The sequence below is a fragment of the Miniopterus natalensis genome, chromosome 4 (assembly GCF_054644295.1).
Source record: "Miniopterus natalensis isolate mMinNat1 chromosome 4, mMinNat1.hap1, whole genome shotgun sequence".
NCBI classification, from domain to species: Eukaryota; Metazoa; Chordata; class Mammalia; order Chiroptera; family Miniopteridae; genus Miniopterus; species Miniopterus natalensis.
In genome coordinates, this window is record NC_142084.1 from 70,265,188 (window position 1) to 70,283,428 (window position 18,241).

Genomic DNA, 18,241 nt, shown 5'->3' on the forward strand with positions numbered 1-18,241 from the left:
GAGATCGCAGTTTGATTCCTGGTCAGGGTACATGCCCGGGTTGCACATTTGATCCCCAGTCGGGCGTGCAGGAGGCAGCCAACCAGTGACTCTCTCATCATTGATGTTTCTATCTCTCTCCTTATCCCTTCCTCTCTGAAATCAATAAAGATATTTTTTTTAAAAAGTGCTTAATGTACAGGATAGTTCATTCCTCTTTTGAGAAAACTTATCCTGATTGAGTAAAGTTACTGTGTAATTTTTCATACTAAATGTTTCCTAGAGGACCTTAGGCCAATTTCAACATTTCCATTAATCTCAAAACTAGTAAAGATATTGCCACTGCAGGGATGGGGGAGGGGAGGGGACGACTCAGCAACAAAGTGACTGAGAAGTCAATGACTCCCTACCGGTTCCCGCAGCACATATTTAAAGGGTTCAGAGGGAACAAGCAGCACTAAATAGCACAATACTTACTGCCTGTGGACTGAGGTCTTTAACTGTCATCAAAATGCAACAAACTCACAAGTAGGGAAAAGGTCACTTTGTATCACAACATCTCTTTTCATGTGTGTTAGCTCACAGGGTTACTTACAATCAATATTCTCCTCATGTTCTGTGTTCTGGTATTGATGGGACAACATGTGTACAGATCCGATCGGTCACCATTAACTGTGATGTGACAGCCACTACCCATCATGAAACGCCAAGGTTCAAAAACCACTCCCTGGCTGTTTTACATTGGGATGGTTCCCACTTTTCAAGTGGACATTATGGGATGAGAAGGGAAGGATCAGCTCAGTGATCCCATGTGAAAGGAGTACAGCAAAGCTCTTGACCAAAATGCCAGCAACAACACTTAGAGAACATAACTGGAAAAGGCTCCTGAAACCCTCTTTCTGGCCAGAATTCACAAAGAAATGTCCACCCATCCTTCACGGTCATTACTCTGATCATAGACATCTTTAACTGTACCACACCACATAATCCTAGCCCATTCTATCCCTCCATGAGTTGTTCACAGAAGGTATGCTGTGACAAAAATGCCAATGACCACCAGATCCCCAGCCGTATGTTTGCTAATATGAAAGCACACTGTTTGTCTGCACATGTGCTCACTGGCAGTCACTAAACAAGCTCCTCTCAAGGCTTAAAACTCCTGGCTACCAGTTATCAGGACTCAGCCTTAAGACCACACCAGGGATGAGGCAGTCATTTCTAGAATGCATCAGATATCACTCTAATCAGCTCTAGGACTGACAGCACCTGTCTGCACCAGGCAAGTTTTGCACCTGGCTGAACATCTTCCAAGCTGCCAGTGCTGTTGGGAGATTCACTCAGCAGCCAAACCCAGGCTGGCCCTGATGCCTGTAGTGGTTGGCAGGCATCGTACTAGCAATAACTTTCCCAGTTACGTGCCAACTTTCTCTGAGGTGTTCACATGCTTAGGGAATGCAGCTAGGCTCAGACCAAGGGGCAATTACTAAATGTCTACTGAGCTCAGGGCTCCATGTGTTGGGATATTACATTCTGACCTCACCAGACCTTGCGCACAGTAGGAATTAGGATCTAAGTGTTGCAACTAAGGATGCTAATGCTAGAAGAAATCAGTTATTTATCTGAGGTCACAAAGCCTGCAGGGATTCGAAGGCTGCATGACTCCTTACGTTATACCCAAAAATCATTTCCTAATGGATTAAGGGCATACACTTGAAAAGCAAAACTGTACAACTTTTAGAAGATAATATAGAACATGTGACTTCAGGTAGTGTTCTTCCCACCAACCATAAAACAAAGATCCACAAATTCACCTACATTAAAATTAAGATCTTCTGTTCCTCAAAAGGTGCTATAGAAGTGAGGGATGGAGGGAGAGGCACATCCAACTAGGGGAAAATATTTGCAAAAGGAATTGCCCACAAAGATCTGGTACTGGACTCTTCAAAGAACTCCTGCAAATCCATTTTAAAAGATTAACAAGCTTAAAAAAGGGGGAGGGGGCAGCAAAAGTCAGGAGCAGGCACTTCAAAGGAGGACACAAGAAGATGCTCACCTCATTAATTTGCATTTCCCTGATAACTGAAGCCACAATGACATTTTATATCCACCAAGACTGGGAAATTACTATAAAAATCTGCTAATGCCAACACTAGTGAAAATGCAATCCAACATTTTGGGATGTGGAAAGGCAAACTGATACGATAGGTTTTAAAAATAATTTGGCATTATGACAACTCCAATGGCCCAGTAATTCTACTTGGGTACTTACTGAGACACTTGTACACATGTCTCATGCATGTACACATGCAGAAGAATGCTCACAGCAACACACTTATTAACGGTACTTCTGTCCTCCCTTCCTCCTCCAATAAATACAAATCAAATGACCCAAATGCTCACCAATAAAGAACAAAAAAATTGTGATGTATTCACACTTTGGTGAAAATGTACTATGGTTACCACACGGATGGACCTTAAATGAGGAAGTGACAGAAGTCTGCAAATGGCATGCTAAGTGAAATAAGCAAGTCACAAAAAGACAAATACAGCATGATTTCATTTATATTAGGTATCTAAAATAGCCGAACTCATAGAAAGTAGAATGCAGCTCCCAGGGACTGGGGGAGGAGAAAAAGGGGAGTTGTTTGATGGATATACTTTCAGTTTTGCAAGATGAAAAAATTCTAGAGATCTGTTGCACAATAATGTGTGTATACTTAACACTACTGTACACTTAAAAATGTTAAGATGGTAAAATTACATGCTGTGTTTTTGACCAGAAAAAAAAAAGTAGGCAGATGGCCTCAGCACAAATTTCTCAACTCTAAAGTGGGATAACACCCTCACAGGGCTGATGTAAGGGGCAAATGAAATGCGACAGAAAGTAAGAACTCAACAACACTATTAATCATATCATTAGAAGTGAATGTCATGATTTAGTATTAACTTTTAAAATATTTACATTTCATGAGCCTGTAATCATGGAAAATGATGGGGTGTGGGACCTGGCTACCTCTGCTAGCAGGCTTCATACACCTCACTCAGTTCACTCACACCAGGCAGACCTACAACTCGTACAGTCTAGAACCACAGCTCAGCCTGTAGCCCCTACTTGAATCTGCATTCACTTTCTCTACACACAAAGATAATGGGCCAAATGGGCCAGTCCTGCCCTCAAAGCTCTACTCACAAAATGAGGGAGAGGGAGATGTACGGAATAAATGCAATGAAGGATATCAGATAAAGCAAATTCCAGAGGGTTGGGAAACTTTCTAGGGTAGACTAGAGAACATGATACTTATCTAGGTAACTGGAATTCATTCCAAGGATGGATGGTTTTAGAAGAAAAAGCCCCTTCCCAATGAATGCTAATTCTCCAACTGATTTACTCCACAGAGGCCGGGCTTTAGCAAGCCTGGGAGCCTACAGAGAATCTATTTCCAACCTCTATGGCAGGGGCTAGGGGGCCATTTTCCAAGCTACACAAATCAGGATTCAGTCCCTGACTATCTTCTCATCCTAAATGTTGACCCTAGGCCCCTCCCTCTTCTCTCCCCCATAGCCCTAGGGAGACCTCTCCCACCCTCCTAGCAAAGCCCAAAGCCCCAAAGTCTGACTAGGCCCGCCCCTGCATCACAGAACTGCACATCCACCTGCCTACAGGGTAATGTTGACCAGGACACCTTAGGAGCCCCACAAGACCAAAGTGAGCTCCTCTTCTCTACAATCTGTCAAAGCAGGCATGACATGAATCTTCTTGTCACCTTTACAAGCTCACCTGCCCTGTGGCGGTAACGGCCACCATGTGGGATAACCCAAAAACCTAATGTTTCCACCACTGCAGGAAATTCCACTGGACAGCACTGCTTTAGAAATTGGGTGGGTCACTGTAAAACAAGAAAGATCCAAACTGGACCCCAAGAGATGGGGGGATTCTAAGAGAAGGAAAGAGCAAAGATAAGGAATGGGACAGTGGACTATCACAGAAGCCAGGGGCTCAGAGTACCAAGAATGGGAGTTTGGGTTTTATCCTATATGCAGTGGATTTTAGAGCAGCAGGAGAATTATGCTGCAAGCAATCAAGTACTAATTTGATTACTAGTCCAGTTTTGCATGGAGCTTGTCTAACCATTTCCACCATTTTCTTTTCTTTTCTTTTTTAAAAAGGAGGAGGGTTTCCTTTTTTTTCTTTTTTAAATATATCTTTATTGATTTCAGAGAAAAGAAGGAAGAGGGAGAGAGAGTTGAAACATCAATGATGAGTCAATGATCGAGCCCGCAACCCGGGCATGTGCCCTGACTGGGAAATGAACCTCAATCTCCTGGATCCTAGGTCAATGCTCAACCGTTGAGCCATACCGAGCCGGGCTCTACCATTTTCATGAGTACATTTTCCAATCACAGCCAATCAGAGCCAAACTCTTATTCAATGAGCTCAACTGTCATTTTACAAAGTCAAAGAAAAGTTTTAAAAGTAAAATAAAAATCTGTCTCTTGGGGGGTACACTTGTTAAATGAATTACATCACCTTTCTAAGCACTGGGTCTCTATCCACCACTAGAGAGATGAGGATGATCCCTGGAACACCTGCCTCACTCTTCCCCGTCAGATTTTTTGTTGTTCTTGTTTGTATGCTTGTTTTATTTTGTTTTGTATTTCTAATCATGTTTTAATTGTACGTAGCACACAGACATGGGAAACACCTTTACTCACCACTGAATGAATCCTCACCCCACACGCAGAATATCACACAGTAGCTGATTGCCTAGCAAGTCCAGCACTGGCAGAATCACCCAATTTAGCATGTTTACTTCAGGCAGGAAATTCCCTTTAAGAAAGAAACCCCAAGTGCAAAATAAAGAGCCATGAGCCAGAACTCAATTCCACCCTACAATAAGCACAGCTTTGAGACTGAGGCTCACCAAAACTCTAAGAGATCTAGTTCACACCCCTGACTTAACAAGCCTGGGGTGCATAAGCTAAAAATGACACCTACTTCAGCTTATTGACTCCGCCAAACTCCTTCTGTACTCACAGGCCTCCAGTGGACTACCAAAAAACAGAGGTGAAACCAAATCAAGGCAGCTTGGTGTTCTAGTGGAAATCATTTCAAGGTGAGGCTTAATTCCACTCGTGTGATGCATTTAATGAAAAGGAAATCTGCCCAGCCAGACTAATGACCCTCCCTAACCATTCCTTGCCCTGCTCTGTTGAGTGTTTCCAAGAGACAGGTGGCTTGCTTGCAGAACTGTCTAGGTTTCCATCCAAGCCACAGCTGTGTTAGAGATAGACCAGCCTAAATAACAGTTCCTTTCCTATGAAAGGTCTCTCTTCCTTCTCCCAGTGTCTGGCCGGACCTCTTAAGAAAGCAATTCCGAGGTCTACCTTGTACCACCCCAAACATCTGCCCATGATGATTTCCTCCTTCCACAGCTCACCAACAGGAGTTAAGAGCACGTGGGCTCTGGAGGAACCACCACTTACCAGTTCTATGCCCTTACAACCCTAACTCTGCCCAAGTGACGGAGCTCTCTGGGCATCAGCTTCCTTATCTGCAAAATGGAGACAATATTGAGGACTTAAAGAATACATAGGGCCTTAGAAATCCAGCACCTGGTGCACAGTAGTCACTCAAATATTCACTAAAATGGAGTTATCATAAACGTATGCTCAAGCTCTCAGTCTGGGGAGAGGAACACAGTGAGGAAGGAGAAATGACCAACACTGCAGCTCCGTATCTTAAGGCTGACACAGACAGGAGGGTGACTTCATTATTTCAGAATAGGCAAGCAGTTAAGTAACAGAAAAAAAGGTCCATTCAGAAAAGATAGTTCTACCCTTTATGGGAAGTCTACTCACAGGCAACTTTTGCTAAAAGCCTTGAAGTTTTTTTACAAGGAGTCAATCAATAAGCATGGTCTCAAGTTGAACAACAGGAATATGGGGTTCTGGAAGGCAAGCAGAAAAAGCCACAGGCCAAGGAGGGTACCCAGGTCTCACGAGTGCAAAAAGAGGATACTTGCATGGGTTCCCAGAGCAAAAAAAGCAGAGATGTCCTGAGAGATGACACTGAGGACAAGCAAGCTAAGCTGCAACTCGAAAGGCCTCCAACACTGGTAATTTAAAACTGCATTCCTGCCCGGCCGGGCGTGGCTCAGCGGTTAAGCGTCGACCTAGGATCCAGGCGATCAGGGTTCGATTCCCGGTCAGGGCACATGCCCAGGATGTGGGCTGTAGCCGATCAATGACTCTGTCATCATTGATGTTTCTATCTCTCTCTCTCCCTCTCCTTTCCTCTCTCTGAAGTCAATAAAGATATATTTTAAAAAATAAAGAAATAAATAAAACACTTTTTAAAAAAATAATAAAACTGCATTCCTGGAATTACAAAGATACGTAAATTACTATCTAGAAATAGACGAGCATGAAGGTGGTGTTATTTCCAGACACCTCATCTGTCAGTTTGATTGTTTCCTAGTGTCAAAAGGAACACAAATGAAGACACACACACAACTTTATATATATTACTTAGCAACTTTTTGTAAGCAAAAACCAAGCAATTTTTAATAAGAATTATAAATAACCACCTACACATTGATGATACCACTTTTTACCAAATTCTTTCATGTACGCTACCTTGTTTGTTTCTATTAATAGCATGGGAAAATGCTTAAGTAATAAGTCATACCTGTACAATAAGATTGTAATTCAACCGAGCAGAGCAATGGGATTAACTAAAGCCAACAGCAACAGTAAATGAATGGGGGAAATATCCACTGGCACATACAAGTTTAATCTTTACACCAGAGATTAGGAAGGAGCAAAGCAGTTTTTAATATGCACTACTCTTAGAAGTAATAGTTCTTTTCCATCCTCTGACAGACAACTGTGCCCCAATTACAGAAGTATGAATTATGGTATTTTATTTCCTATTCTTTCAGCAGACACAGATTTTGGGAGAATACAGTGACATTATGCACATCACCTGGTGTAGGTGTTCATAGTCGTAAGTTCATAAGCGTAGGCATAGTTCATAAGCATAAGTATATTGTGCTGAAGAAGGGTTTCTCTCTGTCTGCAGGTTCAAGGGTGTGCATGAACAAATGTCCCACAGCAGAGAGCAGGTGCTAAGCTGCTGGTCACACAAGGGGTCACAGCCATAATTTTTCTAAGTCCACCCATATCCAATACCACCACCAAATGATCAGGTTGCCAGCTAGACTCCAGGCTGACAACAAATCCTGGAGAGTTTTATGAACAGTGGGAGCTTCAGTGAAGAGCCACAGAACACGAATCTTTCATCTGCAGCCACTGCAGTAGACCTATTCTGGCACATTCTGACATTCCTTATGCCCAGGAAAGAGAACAAGCTGAGAAAGGGGTACACAGGAGCCCTGGGCAGGTTTGTATCACTGCTGACACACAGGTTACTTGAGGGCTCTGTAAAAACCTCTGCAGGATTTTTATAAGAACCAAAATAGGTGTTCCACATTGTTTCTGCTTCATGAATTTGCAAAAGTCTGAAAAAGCGCAATGCATGCAAAAAGGAAAGTCTTCAAAACCATAAAGAACCTTTTATTTTTATTGTTATTTTTTTGAATCCTCATCCAAAATGTTTTTATTGATTTTTAAGGAGAGAGGAAGGGAGAAGGGGGGTGGGAAAGAGGAGGGGGATGGGGGGGTGAGAGAGGGAGTCATCGATGTACTGCCTCTTACACGTGCCCCGTTCCAGGATTGAACCTGCAACCTAGGTATGTGCCCCTACCGGAAATGTGGTGTACAAGATGATGCTCCAACCAACTGAGCCACCCAGCCAGAGCCAAAACCATCAAGCACCTTTTAATTAACACAGCAAGAAATTTCTCATTCTCAAAATAAAATCTAGTTAATTCGTTTTAGTACATGCTCCTTGGGTGGGCTTTAGGGCTCTAACCCCGTTCCCCCACAAATTGTTCAATGTTCACACATACACGTTTTTCTAGAGAAAGAATCCACAGCACCCATCATATCCTCAAAGAGATCTCAGAATCCCCCCTCAAATTAAGAATTGATGCTCTCGTGAGAAAGAGGGCTAGTCTTTGGCCACTCACTAGACCCTCAATTATTCTGAGCCTCTTAAAGGACTAAGTAAAGCCAACAGCAAGAACTGTAGAAACATGATTACTCTAGCAGAGCTTAACACTTGTTTTTGATTATGGAAATTTGAGTAGCTTTCTGTAATACTAGAGCGATGCCAAGCAGCAGACTTTACAAGAACTCAAGTACAGAAACAGCTTAGCAAATGGCAATGACGACAGTTTTTGCAGGCATGGACAAAGACGAATCCAGGCTACTGAATTGTTCTTGGTTACAATTTCATTCATCTAAGTGTCTACTGAAATTTATCTACCTGGTATCTTATCTGACTCCTGCCTGTGACTCCTTGATGGTCTAAGCCCATCGTACCTCTGTCTCCTGAGGGTTGTTTTTCTGGCCAAACTGGGCCCTTTCATTGGTGGCCCAAGCCCTCACTCACCCAAGAGACTCCTGAGACTTGGCTTGACTCCTCCCAGAGCCCCATAGCAGCTCCCTCTGTACCAGGGACCTGGTAAGATAAACCATGTCTTTCATTTATTCCTCTACCACAGGATTCTATACATACATCCTTAACCATATGCACTTTTACTTCCCCCCACCTTTAAATTGTATCTTTTTAGAAACATCAATCCGCTGGGCTGCTTCCTGCATACCCCCTCTACTGGGGATCGAGCCCACAACCCCACTAGTGCCCTTACCAGGAATAGAACAGGCGACCTCTTTGTACATGGATGACATTCAACCAACTCAGCCAGGCTACCCTTTTCTTTCTTTCTTTTTTGCAAGTAGCATGTACAAATGTATTGATTTTAGATTATTTCATAGAGTAACTCATGTATTACATACCTTGGAGTATGTTTCAATCCTTGACGTAATACACAGGTTTATTACTGTGTAGAATGCTGATATCCTCTGTAAAGTATTTTATTATTTTTTATTGTTCAAAATATTACAGATGTCCCGTTTTTTCCCCATTGACCCCTTCCACCCGACACCCACTCCCCACCCCAGGCCTCCATCACACTATTGTCTGTGTCCATGGGTTATGCATGTATGCATATAAATTCTTTGGTTAATCTCTCCCCACCCACCGATACCCTTTCCTTACGTAAGTCATTCTAAGCTGATTTGAACTAATTCTGGTTTATCACCTTAGTATGAAAAATTAACTTCCCTTTCAACCACCCAAAATTTCTTGTTTCAAGTTAGGGAATATACTCTACTTCTACTGTAAAAGACAAAAGTATCCCATCTAGCACATCTCGTAATAATGAGCAAGATGCTGCTGGAGCTACTACTTGAGGTAAACAAGCTGGGGGCAGTGATAAGCTACAGGTGCCATGTTTGAAGCAAGGTGGTTCTGCATTCTGTCCTGAACACGGACATGATGAGCAATGATCTGAGCCAGAGTCTCCTGCCATCAGAATGCACTACTGGGGAAGGCTTGCTCTTGACTTTGAGGTCAGGATATCAGAGACAGAGAACAAGCTCCAACGTCCCTGTTGGAGCTCCTGGATTCAGCTGTACCTGATCCCCAGTCCAGACTTCTTGACACACCAGCCAACAAATTTCCTCTTGTTGTAACTAGTTATTTATGCCAGAGAGACCTATCCAATACAACCATTTCCTAAAAGAAGAGGCATCTTAATTTAAAAGTTAGTAGGACAGTAGCTAAGAAAATAGGACAAGTAGCTTGCCGTACACACAAGCATACGACACTCTATACACTGTACTTCCCGTTTTGCCTATTGCAAACTACTGACAACCTTCACCACTACATGCTTCCTCAACTTTGTTACACCACTCTCACTCCCTACAGAGCTTCTAGCAAACACTGGGTCCAAGGAAGAAAAGAAAACTAAAGACGAATGCAGTTCGCCTGCTACTAGAAAGCATATCCAGGAAGGTCACTCGTGGGTAAGTGATGAAGAAACAGATTGCAAAACGGCCAAAAAGGGGGGGGGGGAATCAAGGTACCCATTGTTACCACTGAGTAGTATCTAAAACAATGCTATTTCACACGGTTCTGATATGACCCACAAGAAGAAACACATTTTATTATGTACACAATACATAAATCAAAGTTTTTATAAAATACCCTTGAATGGCTAACACTCTTTGACATTTCCTTTTTTTCCTTACACAAAAACTGCAACCTACTTAATTCATTTCATTACTCACAGTTTGAAGAGCACAAAATAAGAATTACTTTCTCTTAAAATTTAGATTCTGGTCAAAGTTCTTGAAGCCAAAACCTATTATTCCATTTCACATATGAGAAACTGAGGCTTGGGAGGGTATGCAACTGGTCCAAGGCAGATATAGTGTGCTCCTACAGCCCAATCCCCCCGCCCCCCAACCTGAGCTGGAAGGTTCCACACTCCATGCAGTTCTCCCATTTCAACCCTCACAACAACAATCTGTTCCCATGAAATATGTTTCCTCAAACACAGTGGAAAGTGTTTCAAGTGTAAAATCCCCAAATTTATCTCAGCCTTCCTTTTCTTTTACACAAAACAAAATTTCAAATGCCAATTCACTCACAGGCATGTATGTGTCATTGCCTGGGGTAAGACAACTGTGGACATTAGCCACCCACAAGGACACAGGAATTACTAATTCCTGTTTCTGGAAATTGCACAATACCAAGCCCAACACCTCTCCCCTGGAACTGCTTCCACAGTGTGCCACTGTCTGTGGACACAACAGCAACTAGGAACAAACAAGAAGTTTTGGTTGTAGGCAGACAACAAGACCAGGAAGATGACAACAGGCAAAGTGGGGTCTGGACAGCTTTTCTCAAAGCTCTTCAGGCAGAGCAAAGCAAGCACTTCCCATCTCCCAGGAGTATATAATACAGACAGAGGCTCCCCTTCGCTCCCCCAATCTGAACACAATAACGATATGAGACACCCCCCCCCCCCAACACACAGAACCCATTTTACAAATAATGAAACAGGTTTAGGGATTATGTAACTTGCCTAAGGTCAAGGCCAGAAGGGAGTCAGGCTGGGACTGAAACCTTACAGGAGACTCCTTAGTTCTCCCTCTCCCGTACATAGTTCCACCCAAGGCCAACCAACCCTGCTACCACAGCTCAAAGTCCTGGAATTTCCTACATTGGGCAGAACAGGCCAATACTTGTCAAGGAAAAGATCACAGAACAACCCAAACCCAGGGCGAACCAAAAAAATCTTTATTTGTAAGCATGTCACAGGTCAAAAAGAAATGGCTTGCGCATTAGAGCACTCTTAATTGGCAGTTAAATGCTCAGATTTGACCAATCTCTGAAAGAAATATGTTCTCCAATTGGGTTTAACACAAAAGGCATTCCACATGGAACTGGATCCTAACAGGATCTAGTAGTGGTGACTGGCATGGGCTGGTTCTTCTGGTAAATACGCACAAAGTCCATTAGCAGGACCTCAGCCTCTGAGCCAGGTACTCTATTTCCCTGGCATATCCAGCTGTTTTGCCTCCCTTCGAGGGAGGCCCTGACCTATTATAGAAACCTTCTAGGAGACCAGAATCCTTTCACCAAGGCCAGATGTCAACACAATTCAAATTAGGGCCAAAAGAGGTAGGGAAGGTATGAAGGGATGCTGTGCTTGTACAATGGAAAAACCTCAGTCCATCAGCAATTCCAGCACCTTGGCCACTGCCTTTGTCCAGATAACCAGACTTTAATGAAACAGACAAGTTACAGTTTAGACCTGAGGATACACTGGACCACCTTCCCCTGCTGGATCATTTCCCCCAAACTCTTCAGCCAGGATCCCAGGGTGGAAGACCCCAGAGTGGTCCCATTTTCACCAACCGCATTATCACCACTTTTAACCTATCAGAAAAAAAACAAATTTTCACTTAACAACCCCAACCCCCACTTTAAATAACAGCTCACTTAGAGGAAGACACATATAGAGGGGGTACAAAAGGCACCTAGACGATCTTGGTGTCACCTAGTGACATTCAGTGACATGTGTCAGCTGGTGCACTTTCCTAGCCCTCATCAGCTTGATGATTACCCACTTCAATTTTGGCCATGGTCAATGACAGCAAGTAAGTAGCTAATCTTGAGAGGCCATTGCCTCATTTTACCCTCAGCTGAAAAATTCATAAATGATGTTTGGGGAAGGTTGAGTGACAGTCTAAAGGTCACAGAACGGACAGCAGGGCCAGAATTCAAACTGGAGTCTAACTGTGCTGCACTGGTGGACTCAGTCTTTAGAGCAAGCCAGAAAAAAATGAGACAGGATTGGACACCAAGAGGCCACTCAAGCCCTCCTAGTCACCCTCCCCAGAGCATTCAGATAAAACACTGGACTCCTAGTGTAGGGTCAGGAATTCAGGAAACAAAGTCCAGCTCTGGGCAGGAGAGAGTAGAAAGGTCGAAGAGCAAGATCTTGAGGCACTTCTCAGAACAAACCCAACATGACATTTTGTTTTTACACAACTGTCAAAAGTCTCATGCTTATAAACAGGACACTGTCAAGCTGTTATCAGAGAAATGGAAATTCATAGAACTTTTCTAGAAAACTAATTAGTATCCAGTTTTAAAAAATGCACACTCTTTGTTCTAGCAATTCCCACTCTGGACATGAAAAACCCCCCTCAAAAATCACATGCAAAAACAGTGGAATTAAACTACAGTATTTCATATGCTAAAATATTAAGCAACCATTTATTTTATCTTTAAAAAAAAAAATCCTCATCCAAAGATATTTTTCCGTTGATTTTTAGACAGTGGAAGAGAGGGAGGGAGAAAGGGGGAGAGAGAAACACTGCCCTGATTGAACCTGCAACCCAGATATGTGCCCTTGACCAGGAACAAAACCCAAGATCCTTTGGAGCGAGGGCTGACGCTCTAACCACTGAGCCAGACCAGCCAGGGCTTAGGCAACCATTTAAAACAGAGCATTTTGGAAATGTTCACAGTGTGATATTTTTTGAAAACTTGAGAGTACAACCCAACTTTGTTGCTCATATGTAGGAAAACTAGAATAAAAATAGATGTAAGAGATATTTTTTAACATTAAACATCACCTTAGCATTCTGTATTCTCTGAAGTCTTTAAAATGATCATGTACTACTTTTGTTTAAAGAAAATATCCTTACAATCTCATTTTCAAGTGTGGATGAACCTGTGTTATTCCACTTCAGGGTTTGGTCAAGAATGGGACAGATGGCTGCTTTGCCCTAACTATATCTCTTTAGAATGAAATATATTCCATTTCTGCTGGGATATGCTTATGCTGTTTAATCAGGTTGAATAACTTGAAGCCTATTTAGACTGAAGAAAAAATTAAGTGTTTCTAAAATCACCCTTCATAACAACAGTAGTATAAATTTGGGGTGCATCTTTCAAACTGTTTTCTGTGCCTTATAAGCATGTCAAACCGTTCTCTAACAATGTACAATTAAAAAAACCAAATGGGAATCAAACCACCCAGAATGAACATGTCAACATGCTGAAATCCTTGCCCTTTCATTTCCTCAATTTTTTAAATGGCCACACCATATTCCATTAAGCTTTTCTTTTAATCTCTCCATAAAAGTGCTAGAAAACCAATGCAGTTAAAAAACCATGTGTAGCCTCAAAAAGTTAGTCACTATGACACAGCAATTCCACTCCTAGGCATCTACCCAGGAGAAATTAATGCATATGTCCACGCAAAAACTTGTACACAAACATTCACAGGACTATTCATAATAGCCAAAAAGTGGAAGCAACCAAAATATCTACCAACTGATGGAGAAAACGTAGCATATCCAGCCCTGGCCAGTGCTGCTCAGTGGTTAGAGCGCACTAAAGGGCTGAGGGTTCGATTCCTGGTCAAGGGCATGTACCTGGGCTGCAAGTTCTCTCCCTACCCCCAGTCACGGCATGTGAGGGAGGCAGCCAATCAATGTGCCCCTCACACATCTCTCTCTCTCTCTCTCTCTCTCTCTCTCTCTCTCTCTCTCTCTCTCTCTCTTTCTCTCTCTCTCTCCCCCCACCCCCCCCCACCCCCCTCTGAAAAAGCAATGGAAAAAATGTCCTCAGGTGAGGATTAAAAAAAAAAAAGTAGTATACCCATATAATGGAATATCATTCAGTCACAAAAGAAATAAAGTACTGATTCATGCTACCACACAAACTATGCAAACATTATACTGAGAGCAGCCAGACACAAAGTTATATGATTCCTGAAATATACAGAATAGGCAAACACTGGATTGTACACTTTAAATGTTTTTTTTTTTTTTTAAATTATTGATTGGGGGGGGCATAAATGTGAGCAAGATACATTGATTGGTTGCCTCCTGCAAGTGCCCTGACTGGGGACTGAACCTGCGACCTTAGGGTGCAAGGGACAACACTCCAACTGACTGAGCCACACTGGCCAGGGCTGAACTGTACACTTTAAATTGGTGAGCTGTATCATGTGTAAATTATGTCTAAGTAAAGCTGTTCCTACACGTAACTTATATTCAATAAATGTTTGGGGGATGAATACATTAATAAAGAATACACGTACCAAATAAAAGTCATTGTGCAAATACCTATCTTCCCTTGTACATATATATATATAGTAGGAGCTCAGGAATAATTGTTGATATGGATTAACCAATCACATATACATGAATTGAGAATATTACAAAGAAAGTGCTCAATTTTTTTAAATCAAGTTTTTATTAACAATATGCGATTCACATTAAGAAATGCTACCCATACCTGTTTATTATTCTGCACTTCATCACCCTCTTAAAACACTTTCCTAGATGAGAGTTGAATGGCTGCCTAAGCCCACTCACCACATTTCAAACTGCTAAGTGGGAAACACACAGTAGACAGTGCACAGAAGCAATTGCATGCCACGCTGCCTGGACTATTAATAAGTCTACTGCAATTTCTAGAGACCTTACTATTATATTATTTAAAATTCACATTCCTTTTAAGTCACTACTGACCAATTTCAGTTGGTGTTATGGACATGTCAAAAAATTTTTAAGGAACATTCCTTCTTTTTAGAAAAAATGTATCTTTATTGATTACAGAGAGAGAAAGAGAGAGGGGGAGAGAGAGAAACATCAATGATGAGAGTCACTGATTGGCTGCTTCGTGCACGTCCCCTATTGGGGATCAAGCAAGCAACCTGGGCATGTGCCCTGACAGAGAATCGAACTGTGATCTCCAGGATCATCTGTCAATGCTCAACTGCTAAACCACACAGGCCTGGCTGGACATGCCAAATTCTTGCTCAATTATCTCTCCAGTTTATTCACTCAAAGAATCTTTTAAGTGCTCTTAAGGCACTAAGAATACAATATAGAATAAAAATAGCAAAGTGAAGCAAACAAAACCCTGTCCTTATGGAACTTACAGTCACAGTCCAGGAAAAAAAAAAGAAAGAAAATTTTATTTACAAACTCATGCCTTTTTCTTTTTAAAATCCTCACCCAAGGATATGCATTTTCATTGATTCTAGTGTGAGAGAATGAGAGAGAAACATCAATGTGAGAGACAAACATCGACTGGTTGTCTCATACATGTGCCCCGACCAAACCTGAAACCACAGAAGAACACTATTACCACTGAGCACACTGGCCAGAGCACAAACTCATGTCTTAGGAATTAAATGTCAGGATCAGCAAAGAATCCCCAATCTTCACTTTGCAAATGGGAATGTCCAGTCTTTTCTAAACACCAAAAATCGCGGGTTTATGGAATGTTACTACCAGTTTTCAATGACAAACTTTTCTTTCCTTTTTATATACTTGCCAAGAACAGAAAGACAAACATGATCTACTTCATAAGTTTATTCAGTTATCAAAAATCGAAACACTTTACAAGTACATAATTGTGACAGATGACAACAGTGGGTTGTCAGAAGATTTAACAGCCAGAGTCTTCAAGTCAATGAGATACCAAATGGTTTTTGCTTTGAATTAAGAAGTGGGGCTGGTGGGGCTCAATTGGGTGGAGTGTCGTCGGGTTCGATCCCCAGTCAGGGCATTCGGGAGGCAACCGATGGATGTTTTTCTCTCTCTCTCTCTCTAAAATCAATTAAAAATTTTTTAATTAAGAAAAAAAAAGACAAAGCATTCAATAACCTGAATTGTGTAACACGAAAATATCCACTACCTCCAAAAGCAAAAGTGCAATTTAGTACAAAGATCACAATTGGCTCAAAAAGATAACTATTGGAAACAAAGTCTAAGACTTATTTACTCCACAGCTTCAGTCCTTAGATACTATGTTTCCTACCAAGATAGGGAGTATAGTGGATAACAGGGGATGCACTTTGTTTCAGATCAGGCTTTTCTTTCTCGATTTGGTAAATGGAAACAATCTGAAAGTTTTATCTGCCCCAGGTTGAAGCTTTTGGGGAGAAGGGATTGGTTATAGACAATGCCTTGCTGGAAAATAATCCCCATCCAAATTAAAACGAAAGGAATGTTTTATTAAATTATTGGCAAGGTCATAAAACTGCCATCAAAAACCGTCTTGAAATTGAAAGCACATTCATAAATCCTTTAGAGTACCGCTTCCTTTACAACTTCCAAGGACTACAAATTTCAAGGACTCACAATTTAAGGAACTTGCCAGCCTCCTTCATGAAAATCTCCCAACCGTGTTATAGCACCAAAGAGCCACTGGCTTAGAGGTACACTGAGACTTGGTTTTTGTAATCAGGGACAGCTACAGCCCTCTCAAAGATAAGCAAAGACACTTCAATTCTCATGAGGCACAGACTCCAAGATCCAAGAAGTCACTTCTTGCATCCAACACACAGGTAAAAATGAACCCAACAAATGAACCCAAGGGACAAGACCATGAACCCCGCCAAGTTGAACGAAACATATAAAAACACTTCAAAAAACAGTGCGTGGTCTTGAGTAAAAGGGAAGTTAGCCAGCCACTAAGCAAAAGCACCTGACTCATCCACCGGCCTGAACACTGTCCACTACACCAAAATGGGACTTCCCATCTTCGTCCACGGCCGGTGTTGGGGGCGTCTCTGTCAGGTAAAGCTGTGCCATTTCCGTGGGGGGGGGGGTGTCATTTTCTTTCGCTGAATCACAACTCCACCACATCCCCACCCCAAACCACCGCCCCGCACAACACCGCAAATAAACGAGGCCGTGACACAGATGCCAAGCGTGCAGCGACCGAGAAAAACAAAGCGCCCAGCGAGGGGCTGCCAGACTGAGAGTAGTTAGGTAGAGAGCCAGGCTCGCCCCCGGGGCAGAAGTGCAGCGCCAGCCTACTACTGGGGAACAGCCGCGTTCTCCGCAGTGCTCCGAGGACACTCGGGAAGGTGAGGAAATGGGGGCGGGGGCGTGTTGCCCCAGCCCGAGAAGGAGGACCAAGGCGAGCTGCGGTGGGAAAAGAGCACGCCGGGCCCGGCTCACGTGAGCGGCCGGGCTGAAGCCGGGCCTGGCCCGGCACGGGACAGCGGCGCCGCGGCCACCACGCCGGGCCCGGACTTACCCGGGCCGGGCGCGCCACGGGCCCCGCGGCGACCGCTTCCTCCTCCTCCTCCTCCTCCTCACTTGACAAAATGGCGGCGGCAGGAAGTGCTGGGCGCCTCGGCCCGCCCCCCGCCCGCCCCCGGCAGCCCGCCCCGCCGCGGCGCGAGCGCCCCCCACAAGGGCCCCCGCCCGGCTGACGGAGCCGACCCCGGGGGCGTCGGCGCCTAAGACGGAGCAAGCGAGCGGCCCGACGCCCCAAGGCCTACAGCGCAGGCGACCCCGGCGCAAGCGGGTGGCGCGGGGACGCGGGAGGCCCGCAGGCCCGAGCCCATGTCGCCCCGGCCTCCCCGCCCTCGCGCCGATGGCGTCGGAGCTGGCGCACCGGGCCCATTACGCAATGCAGGTGACGCGGCCAGCGCTGCGAGCCCTCGCCGGCCGCCCCGCGCCGTTCGTAGCCCCGAAGGGCACCGGTCCTCACCTGAGACGCTAGGCCGCACGCCGCCCCCGCCGGCCGCCGCCGCCTCCTTCTCGAGCTGCTAGGCGGCGCCGGGGCCCGCCCGCCGCGCCCGCCGCTCTGCCGCACTCACACGCCCCGCTCGCCGGCGAGCACCGCCGGCAGCCGCCACCGTCGCAGCCACTGCTTCGGCTTCTCAGCTGCGGGAGAGCAGAACAAACAGCCCTGCCGCTGCCGCTGCTGCCGCCGCCGTCGCCGCCAGCGCACTGACGTCAC

The 18,241-nt window shown here is 44.0% G+C and overlaps 1 protein-coding gene across 2 annotated transcripts in view; it reads right to left on the reverse strand.

The window, feature by feature from the left end:
• The window catches only part of BRD4 (bromodomain containing 4), a 75,785-nt gene extending 57,757 nt beyond the window's left edge, over nucleotides 1-18,028 (reverse strand). For both annotated transcript variants that reach the window (XM_087816775.1, XM_087816774.1), the window contains exon 1: nucleotides 17,990-18,028. The gene's annotated coding sequence lies outside the window, so the exon portion shown is untranslated. The remainder of the gene's footprint in view (nucleotides 1-17,989) is intronic.
• Nucleotides 18,029-18,241: the final 213 nt, after the last annotated feature.